At 30.5% G+C, this 12059-nt stretch overlaps 1 protein-coding gene across 6 annotated transcripts in view; it reads right to left on the bottom strand.

The window, feature by feature from the left end:
* The window catches only part of LOC107452215 (Krueppel-like factor 7), a 147917-nt gene that overhangs the window by 21088 nt on the left and 114770 nt on the right, over positions 1-12059 (bottom strand). Inside the window, exon 1 of one of the 6 annotated variants that reach the window (XM_016068547.3) lies at positions 1497-3341. The exons of the other annotated variants lie outside the window; for them this stretch is intronic. The gene's annotated coding sequence lies outside the window, so the exon portion shown is untranslated. Of the gene's footprint in view, positions 1-1496; positions 3342-12059 lie in introns of those variants that run through there. 6 annotated transcript variants of the gene reach the window in all.

Below are 12059 nucleotides of genomic sequence, written 5' to 3'. Positions count from 1 at the left end.
TTCCAACTGGGTATACTATAGGCTACGTCACAGGTTGTGTTATTCCTACTAAATTTAACCCATGAACGGCATTTTCTGCGAACCTAACTTCAAGCCACAAATAAACAAACGAAGTGTTTGATCGTTTAAATAGCTGCTCGCCAGATTTTATTGCATTATAAAGAANCTTTTCAATTACTGAGAAATGAAAAGTTTTAAGAATTTGGAGGTTTAGCATTGCGTCATGGTAAATGTTATTCCTACTAAGTGGAAGTAGTTGTGTTTTTTTTATACTATACCCAATTGCAAAATTGTAACTGGAATTTAGATATTATCAATATTATATATAACTATTAACAAAAAAGTGCACAAAGAAAAAAATAATTTGAAAAATTCCAAGTTCTCAAAAAAATTGTTTTGTCTATTATAATTATTATTTCATCAATAACGGCCGATAATCATAGCCATCCACAACCTTAAAATTTTGAACCCATTCAGAAGACTAAGAAAACTGAAGATAAGAAAACTGAAGATCAAATAATCACATATTCATATCACATGATGAGGAAAATCCCATCACTCAATGGAATATTTTATGGCCTTCGTGGAAGCTAAGGTGCGCGCGTGTTGGTTCACGCACAAGATTTTGAAAAGTTTCTCACTAAATTCCTCAATCCACGCACAATTTTCTTCTTAATAATAACAGTAATAGTGCGATGTTATTTATAATTTTTACAAACAAACTGATTTGCTACGCAAACATACCGATTTGCTACTGATTACATATTTACTAATGTGTTTTCTGGTGCATTTAAATCAGATCTGCAACAAAAATGCTCCTCATTGAGGTTGCAAAACTAAATCTTTCAACTTTTTAATTCAAAATTAATCAACTTTTCAATTCAAAAGTACTCTCCCAAATGGCGGGCATCTCCTAAAATAATCCAGTTTTGAAGTAATGGGGACAACTCAATAAAATAAATAAAATAATTAGTTTTTTGATTATTCAGTTATTAGAAACCAAATTATAATTAACAATAGTAAAAAATAGTGAATAATCTAATAATGAAATCATTATTTTTGAAATATTTTAAAATACTTACAGTTCTTAAGTTAGGCAAAAATAAATAAAAGACATATTAATAATTTTACTCATCGAACATCAAATAATATTTTAACAACAAATTTTAGAGGCTGGATCTGAATTATAAAAAATAAAACAGTCTGAATTGTGTAAAGTACTACGCAGTTAGTACAAGTAGAGCGAATAAAATATTTTTCTTTCTAGCGGTAAAAACTGATAATCAGTTAGCGATTAGAAATAATTTTTCATGCTTATCTTGTACTAGCTGAAAACCGTCAATCATTAATCAAAAAAGTAAAACATTTTAAAACAAATAAAATGCAAAATCATAACGATTAAAAAGAAATCTGCCAACATAAAACCGCTTGAGAAAGAAAAAAAAATTAAGTTGACGATTGAGCAAGTTTTCAAACATAAAACAGATAATACTCACTTAGTTTAGGATTAAGCAAAGAGAGCGTTTGTCAATTAAGATTCCTATGATCCGAGACAATAGGTAGTGACCTCAAGGAAGATTCAAATTATTATTTTTTTTAAAAATGAATGTAATTCATTATTATCTCAAGTCCATTTGAATAAATATTCGAAATTATGAAAACAAAAGATTTAAAGAGGTAGATAATTTCGGGCACAGGGAAAAAAAAAATTTCAAAACAAGGCTTCCCTCATCACTGATGCATAGCAGATTATTCTTGCAAGGGATTTCCAGAAGAGGAACTCGCATCTTCCCAGTTCATCCCTTTCCTAAGTTCCCACGTCCTCAGGTGATGCGCATCCACGCCACTGGCCACGCCCCTGTGACTTGCTCGAGACCCGATTACACAACACCCGTCGCCCACGCCACTGAAGCATTGAGGAAAAGCTAACGTCACTTAAGTGTGACTACGAAATTTGGGATGACCTGACACAGGAGATGGAATTTTGGAACCCGTTGAGCATGGGCGAGTCTGTCTTTAGCATCCAGTGAAGATCCACCCCCATCCTTTTACGATATGAATATTTATAAATGAGAAGTTGGCAACACAAAGAGACTGACATCATCTCAAGGCGGAGTTGGAAATATTTAGCCACTTTTTCCTCAATTTGAACTTTGTCTTTTCCTAAAATCAATTATTTCTGCATTTAAGTTCACAAGGATCACCTCCTCACCTTGAATTTAACACGAAATGATGAAGAGAACAATTCGCAAGAGATATTCATCGCCAACAACAATAATAGAGGCTTTGGTTCCTCCTAAATGACAACAAAAAAAATTACAGATAGGAGTACTATGTCACGGAATTCATTCGTCTAAATTGATTGCAAGTTAAGAACTAAACAAACTTTTATTAAATGATGAAGGTAAACTAAGGACTCGTGTCGTTTAAAAAAAAAAAAAAAAAAAAAACACGAGGAAAAACTACATCTTCTAAGTGAATTCCTAAAAAATTGAAACAAATGCGTTTGGAGACATAAAACTGAGGACTGATATGCCAGTGTAAATTCAATTAACCTTTTAACCAAAATATTGAATAATATCTATGATTAAAGTTAAAATAATCACTATGTCATGAAAAGATGATTAAGGTTAGCCAAAAACCACAAAAAAATTCAACAAAGCATGTTTTAACAAATTGATAATAATTCATCAGCCACACGACTTCTTCCAGGTTCAACCCCCTCGGCCTTTTAATTTAGCAATAATTCTTCTGACTTTTTGGCAAGAAATACGATATTAAAAAATAATTAATTTCTGATTACTTTTTCATAAAAACGAATGAATGGAATTAAAACCATAATGATGGCATTTCTCATAAGATCTAGCGAAAAATAAATATGTCTTAAATATTCAAAACTCGAGTAAAAAAAAACTTACGCAACATGGTAAACATTAATATTAGGAAAACCATAAACAATAGAAAATGATGAGAGTTTGAAATCTTCAAATCTAGTTTTTTTTAAATGGATATTCTCTTAAACTAGTTGCCCTTGTACCTACCTAATGGGCTAGTAACCGACGAGTAAGAAACAATAAGCCCGAAATGAACCTTGTATTACGTCTTTCAATATATCTTGAAGCTCATCTGAATTCATATTTTAAAATCCTTAATAACGTTACCTGTTAAAGAATCATTAATTTGAAACTTTAAAAGGGTGAAAAACAATTTGCTGTTACTCTAAAATTTTCAAAGGTAGTGATTGCACCAATTTAATTCACAGGCAAATATCTTAAGATGCTTCACCAATGCAAATGTTACAGAGCTCTTCCCTAGGAATAAAAGGGTAGGATGCTTCCTCGCAGAAAAAGGCACTTAAGAGTTTTGAAAGGGCACTCACTTAACACAGAATTTTTTTTTTTCTTCCAAATTTGTAATATTATGGAATAATTGAATTTGATCCTTAACAATTTTTTAAATTACCCTCTTATACTATTTTATGTGCATATTTGTATTTCAAAAAGTAATTCTCATTCATTATCAAAATAACAGAAAATTTTGTAGTTAATAAAAAATAATTGAAGGCATGCTAAAAGACAATCACTATGCATTTTTTTTTTTTCAAAAATAGTAAATTTTAAAAAAATTATTAATTGATGAACAATTTGAAATCTTTTTTTTATAATTTAAACTGAAAATTATGAGGAAATAAACATTTAACGGTGCATTTTTTTAAAAAAAGGTAAAAAAATAATTTTAAAATTTAAAATCCTGTAAAAATTTTATTAATACACTCCCCCCCCCCTCCGAAATAAGAGAAACATAAAAATTTAACCAGTTGAGAATAATCCTAAATAATCCTAAGTAAGAATTTTACAGAAAGGAATGAATATAGAATTAAACCTATAAACACAGATAATTTTACTAGTGTGTATTTGGATAGTGCATTAAGTGTTTTTTAAATGGAATATGAATAAAAAGAAAGTGTTTGTAAGGGATTAAAAAAAAAAAAAGAGTTACGCAATTACAGTAAAATTCAGTATTAGCCCATAAGGTTCATTGAGACTAAACAAACATACATAAACCCATAATTTATGTAACTTTTAGAAAGTGAGTCATAGTATTATTTTTAAATAATTAATGATAATTCGAAACAATTAATATTAAAATAACGTATACTAATTAATAATTCTAAATAAGAAATAATAAAATAAAGAATATTAATTAAGTAACAATAATTCTAAAAAATCAAAAGAAAACCCAGAAAAATCTAGGAAAGAAGAAATTCAAATTAATTTAAGTATAATACTTTACGGTAACCGTTGTACGTTTAAAAGGACAATTTTAAATTTTCATTCAAAAAAAATTTTTTAATAAAAATGACAAAAAATAAAAACTAATGTAAAAATAATTAATGGGTTCATCAACACTTTAATTGAAAGTCTCTTTACATAATATAAAGATAATGATGCACCAAAAGCAAAATTTCATTAAATAAAAATAAAAAAATTGCACAACCCTTAACATATAGTCAAATTTTCCTAATACTATAATTAATACATTTTCGGAACGGAGGACAAAATCAATTTATTTTACAAAACAAATAATATCGCTGTTAATATATTTCGTAATATTATGTGCATTTTAAAAATATATATATATTATATGTCTTTTTCTTATTAATCCTTTTACTTTAATATGCAAATAGTTGCTTATAAAAAAAATTTTTTTGGAATAAATATATTACAAAAACACAAATGTTAACGACAAAAAAAAAGTTTGTCTGTAAAGGATATTATGCATGATTATAAAAAGTCCAACAAAAAAAATAAGAAGGAAAAAAAAATGGGAAAAAAAAAGTTCACGTCGCGGCATGAAATTCTTTAAACACGAACTTGTGAATATTTTTCTTTTTAATGTTTATAAATTTCATTAAGTTCTGTTGAACTAATGATATTCGTACACGCAATGTGTAACTTATTCCACCCTCACAACAAAAATAACCTTTACTTCATAAAACTAATAATTTATAGAATTGGATATCAAAGTTGGAGAAAACTTAACATTCGGACCCCGTTGACCGGGGAAGCTGTAACTTAACTGACGGTCATAAGTGAACGACGTGGCCTGAACAGAAACTTGATTATCGGGCACTGCAGTGACCGACGTGACACTCCACGTGTTGAGGCCATAGATAATTTTTCCTGCTGAGATTCTTCCTTTTTTTTATTTTATCTTTACTTCGTGCATTGGTTTGCACAGGTATTTCTGAAATCTTTCCCATGCTCCGGGCGTAGGAATTTTTTTGAGACACCTTTCTTAACTTAGTTCGGGTTCTGTGTAGTGGGAGGTCGAGCCCTTCGACCCTTTGCGATGCAATATCTTTTTTCTTTTTTTTGTAAGAAAACCACTCCAGGACAATGACAGGTAAGAGTAGAAAAATACAGCTTGGGCGGCATTTCTTTTTAATATATTCGAAAATAATTTACTTGAAATTTCTTTTCAAATCCGTAAAAAATTTTTTAAAAAAGTATTAATTGATAAGTTTAGAGCAATATAATGATAATCAAGTTTTAAATTTGTTGAAGAGAGCGTTTTTAGAGAAAAGCACCATAATCTCTTTGCTGGCAAAAAGAACGCTGTATCTGTCACGGCTGAAAGTCTTGTCACTGGTTGTGGTGCGGAAGTTTGGTGAGAGGGATACTGTTCAGGTGCAGTCCACGTCGTCTGACCGGGTCAAAATTACGTGGCATTCCTGCCATTGTTGTTAGAAGATAAGAGCCCTGATAAACGGGGCTAGGTGCTTGATACTAGTTGGATAGGTGTATGCAGGCAATAAGAGTTTTCTCTGCATTATGTTATTGTGTGAAATTTTCGGAAGCTTGTAAGGAACAGTTTGATGTAAAAATGTTACCTTTAGTGGGGATTTTTTCTCATATAATTATTATATAGCTACTAACCCGGAAGTTCTTGCAACTCACAGTATTTAAATTGGTAGTTGAATAACCATATTAAAAAACCAAATTTATTTGAATTTTGTTAGCAATTTAAGTATTGAATTTAGTTATTTGAATTTTAAAGCAGGATTGGTAAAATCAAATACAAGATTATCCATAATCCCCGCCCTTTCAAATCCCCGCCCTTGCATAAAATAAAGTGAAAATTGTGTACAAGCGTTAAGCACTCCGGTGGCGTAGACCAGTGTTCCCCAACCTTTTTATCACCGCGGACCTGTCAACGTTTGATAATTTTACCGCGGCCCGCTAGGAAGAGGGGGGGGGGACGTTGATTGTTTATATTTTAGATCATTTTGATTTATTAATTTTAATTTAATTGTATTTAAACAGGCCTTCAAAACAAAATACAGTTACACCAAAAAAAAAAAAGTGATTTAGCATTTCAACTTACTAGAACGTTAAATCAATGAGAACCCTTTCTTTTCAATGAGACGGTTTCATCTGGGGGTAATCGGAGACAATGATACAGTACAAACATTACAAAAATTTATGTCACTACCTTCGGGGGTCCTATTTTTTTTAAATAAATAAAATTTTAATGGAACACAGATATTTTTAATTTGGGGCATAAATTCAGTTTCAATGAAATGGGCGGCCTGGTACCATTTGATCCCCGGACCGAAGGGTTGGGGAACACTTGCGTAGACGATAAAGGAGGTTGGAGAAGTGAGGAGGTAGTAAGTTTGATTCTGACAACAGACTACACGTTAAATCTGACGTGGCTTGAAAGTCTTGGTTGTGGTGTAGGAGTTTTGATTCCGCGTCGTCTGCGCAGGGTCAAATTTACGTAGCATTTCTATCTTAGCCATTAAAAGATAAAATCCTTAAAATGAGGCTAGGTACTTGGCAATGGTTGGGTGATGTGATGTGCATACTATGTGTCGCAAATGAATGCAAAATCGTTAAGGAATGCATCGTTATGAAAATTAGGGCAAATCCCTAGAGAGAAATTTGGGATTAAAGACTTCAAAAAAGGTTTGATTGCCAAAGGAGATTTGAAAATGTTTCTACACAATCGCCTTTATCTGCCACACAATTTCCAACAGAATCAAAGTTCTTGCATGTTTTAACCTATGACAGATTTTGAAGTTTTTTATTACAAGTCATATTATTAAATTTTCACTATTCAGCCGTTTACGTCCAAATTTTCCATTTCGTCATTTAAAGTTACATATTTTAAATTGACATAGAAAATGTGATGCTTTGCAGTTCAAGATCTCTTCTACCATTAATAAATAAAAAGTAAAAAATTTCGAAAATTATTTTTTGCATCGTTAAGACAAACGACTTTTACATTTGTGTGCAAAAAACTTTCAAATAATTTAATGAGTTCATAAGGTATGACGAATTACATAAAAAGTGAAATTAATATTAAAAGGATTCAAACTTCGACTGTCCTCCTGATCAAACTATTGGTACCGTATTTACGTGTATTATTTTGAAAGTACATTTTTGTATCTGATTCCAATACTTAATTAACACCTGGTTCTAATTAATTAGCATAATTGAGGTCAACCCTTTGAACCTATAAAATTAACACTTAATTCGCGAAAATCCGACAGCTAAANTTTTTTTTTTTTTTAAAAAAAAAAAAAAAAAAAAATATTAAAAGGATTCTAACTTCGACTGCTCTCCTGATGAAACTATTGGTACCATATTTACGTGTATTATTTTGAAAGTACATTTTTGTATCTGATTCCAATTACTTAATTAACACCTGGTTCTAATTAATTAGCATAATTGAGGTCAACCCTTTGAACCTATAAAATTAACACTTAATTCGCGAAAATCCGACAGCTAAAACATGAATTATTCAAGCTTTTTTCTTTCTTTTTTTTCAAGGGAGGAGGTTTATTACACTTTTATACACAATGACAGTCGGATAAATTTAAAATAGGATTACAGCTGTCAGCTCAATGTCACAAAATTCTTTAGAAACAAAATTTTTCTACAAGAGAGAGAAAAAACGCTTCTCATGTGTAATAGTGTTTAGATAATACAGATAAGTAGAATAATGATAACTGATAAATGAAACATAACAGGATACTAAATATACAAAAAGTTTATTAGATATTTTTATGCATTTCTTCTAAATACGTTGTTTGAAATGTTTAAAAATATTTCTATTAAGATTCCCAGGACATTGTTTTCCGACATCATTCAAAATATTTCTGTGCTTTCAACGGAAATTTTACAACTAAATTTATCTTCGATATAAGCTGCAATAAAATGTTTGTTAGATGATTGTAATTTGATGATTCCTTAACATGTTCTCAGCTTGCCCATTTAATACGAATTCATACTGTTGTTGTTGTTTCTAACAAATAACAGTTTGGAAAATGTTCCCAAAGAGTTACGGAAAACGATATACCGGTTTAAACTTTACAACTAGATAATGTACATTGGTGGTGGGGAGAATGAATAAAACAATCGTTTGTAGATTTTTATTTCTCAAGCAAATGTTTTCGTAACATCCTTTGCATTCATTCCCACGAATAGGAAAGAATCTTTTCATAAGTTCACTTTAGTTTTTTTTTTCAAAAACAGGACACCTCCCAGTCGTGAGTCACGAAAATTTCGCACAAAATTCGCAATTCACGTTCAGGCAGCATCCACCCAGGGCGTACCACGCCAAAACACGCCGCGCCCAAGAGGAACATCCGCAAACACAGGCACATTGAAAGCCTAGTTCTCACCCAACAACACCCAAACCAGCCCGTCGTAAAGCCCCAAAAGGTTCCAAAGGGCGCACGATTCCTTCAAGAAACATATACCAAATGCTGGGTGAAGAAGAAAAAGGAAAACAAGTAACAGAGAGGCCACAAATGAGTGGGCGAACCAAAGTTCGAAGGTTAAAACAGGGTTCTACAACCTTAGGGGGAAAAAAATGGCAGAAAGAAGAGATGCAAGTCCAGAGAACTACGGCCTTGGCGAAACTTCCTCCTAGCTGAAGCATAAATCACTGGGATGCTGTGTCTACATGATTCTTTCTTTTTTTTTAATGTTATTTTCATTCTTTTTTATTAGGTCTAGTTTATTCTGTGCTGTTGTATACGTCGTCTTTGTTCTGATTGGGAGATGAGAATGCGCGAAGAACGTGGGACACATGTTTTTGCATAGAGAAAAGGAACATCATTCGCTATGAGGAAACTGGGACATCAGTTAAAACCTTCTACGCCTGATTAAAATGCGATAGGGTTTGTAGAAGGAAGCGCCTAAACAAGTTGCAGCTACTTCTTCAATTAATCGATGACCAGTTAGAATTTAAATTGAATAATTTTAGCTCGGATGGAATAGATAAAGGAGTTAAAAGCTCGTATTTAAGTACATGGAAAATAGTGACAGAATAATAAATTCGACAAGCTACTTTTTTTATTGTTTAAAAGAAACGGTATCGTACATAATTAAAAAGAAAGTTCATCTCTGCGCCATTTCTCACATTCAGAAATATTAAACACAAAGATAATTCAAGGAATTACTTTAGATAGATTATAGTTAGCTGTTCTGTTTAAAACTAAACATACCAACATTTAATATATAGTACCTATTTCTACCGGACTTTATGTTTCTTGATTGAATGTATGAAATATGGATGTTAGGAAGGAAATAAACTAAAAAAAACTTTATTATAATTAAACAAAATTGTATATTGCCAATTTTTATGTATTACGAACTCAAAGAATAAGAATTTTTTAATCATTGCTCAACGCATTTTTTTTACATATACAGGGTGTTTCCATTGTACATTTCCGCATATATTTCTTATTTCCGCACTATATTCCTTTATTTTCCGCATTATATTTCTTATAATTATAAGAATATATAAAAATTACAATTCTTATAATTATTCTTATAATTATTTTTTTTTTCTAAAAACTTGTGCTGTCTTGAATGTTTTGACATTTTTCTGGGTAAAAACTATCAGTTATTTAGAATTGAAGTAAAGCTATCAAAATAAAATATAAGCTACTTACCAAAACATTTAGTTTTTGACACTTCTTCTAACACAAAAATGCCAATATAAAATTTTAGTTACTTTCTTGGAATTTGAATTCACAGTTATTCTGATTGAACTAACTAAGCAACGGTCTTTGCACAAATGCGCAATTAATCGAAGCAATACGTTGAATACGCATTACATCCTAATTTCTGATCCGATAACCTTATAAAGCAATTAATTGTTCTTCCGGTCAAATAACTAGTTATGGTAGAAATAGGTATACGACGAGTATTATTCGAAACAAACAAAATACAAAAAAAATAATAATATAATATTAACTGTATATAATAGTTAGAAAAAGTCATGAAGTCAAAATTTGCAAAAACGATAAGATGATAAGCGCATTTTCGACGCAAAGGTTCTTAAGGTTACCTTTGCCAAATAGCACGAAAATAATGACTATTACAAAAATAGAGCAAAATAAAAAATTAAATACATTTAAGTAGAACAGAATACTATAAACTAGGTAACAAATGCCTAGTTACCTGCTAAAATTAGTTAATAACTCTTACACAGTTAGTTATAATAAACTAAAAGTACGCTTTATGATAATCTTAGAAAAAGGTAATAAAAGTAAGAAATTATATGCATAACTATGTGGACAACAACATTTAAGTTCATATAATATTGATTTTAATTTATGATAATAAATTATTATCAGTTAGTTTATTTAAAGAGCCTATTACCCAACTACGAAACATCAACTAGAATCTAATAAGTGTGATGTATATTTAAATTAACAATATATTTTCATATCAATATGATTTTATTGTTAACTTCACACCATCTTATAACTTTTAATTGGTAGCTCGCCGTAAGAAAAATGAATAAATAAAGCACTATTATAATTTGGCCTAACCTGGAAAAACTGTCAGGCATGCCCATGAGACAACTAAATTGCATTACGGAAAAATAATTAATTATTCAGAACAACTTATTAAGAAAAACTCATAAAATTTTAAAGCAAATACTTTAACGCTATGCTAATGGTTAAAAACACTTAACACTAAGTCAGAAAATTTTTTCAACTTCTTGTTCATAGAGATGAAATGGAATTTCTTAGCGAAATGCTGAGAATGACCTCCAGCAGACTGAGTTACAGCAATTATTTAGACCATTAAATGTTTTGAAACTCTGTTTCATTGTATGATAAAATTCTCGTTAATGCGAAAAAATTTTAGGATTCTCAAATTGTTCTTTATGCGCTGCATCAAGCAAATTAATATGCCATTTTAGTTTTAATTTATTTAATTATTTGAATCAATCAGCTTATGGTACTTGTACAACAGTGAATTCATCCAACGATTTTATGAATATCTAGTGAACATGTGGCTACTGTTTTAATAAATATAGAGGTCATAAAGATTTAATTGATTTTTAGTCTTACTCTGCTTATGGATTGCACATGATTGAGGGAGGAATAATATAGAAAACTGACCACTTAACATCTCCCACCTGTTCGTTTTTGAGAAAGTACTCATTTACAGGGATTCATATAACTTTTGGTCAGATGTTTTTTTAAAGGGAGAGGATGTGTCAAAGATCTCATCTTTACTACTTCGATTTGGAAGACTTTTTTTATATAAAATTTGAGCGAACGAATTTAACTTTACCTCCAAATAAGTATAGGACAATTTGAACATTAATTATAAGGTCAAAACTTTAAGTAAGGCTATTTCTTTGTAATTTTACGAATTCATTATTCCTTTTCATTACCTCACTGCTCGTAATGCATTTTTGTAAAAGGCTACCATAATATATTCTAGAGCAATAACTTTTAATTAGCTACACTAATACGCCACCACAAGAATTGACAAAAGTGTTAAACTGATAAACAGAAATATCAAATTAAACTTACCATACCAAGTATCAATCATTCCATAAAAAAAGGTGCAATTAATCATTTTAAAACAAGTGCTGCCGAATTATTTCTCAATAAAACTTTAATACACTATTGTTGATATAAATAAAACCTTAATTTACAATTAGAACTTTTTCAAAATATATTTCAAAAAGGAATGCTATTTCAATTAGGAATGACTTTTCTCAATACCCAGAGATAC

The sequence above is a fragment of the Parasteatoda tepidariorum genome, chromosome 7, assembly GCF_043381705.1.
Source record: "Parasteatoda tepidariorum isolate YZ-2023 chromosome 7, CAS_Ptep_4.0, whole genome shotgun sequence".
Taxonomy (NCBI): domain Eukaryota; kingdom Metazoa; phylum Arthropoda; class Arachnida; order Araneae; family Theridiidae; genus Parasteatoda; species Parasteatoda tepidariorum.
Note: the sequence above shows the minus strand (reverse complement) of the source record. Positions and strands in the feature narration are given on the sequence as shown.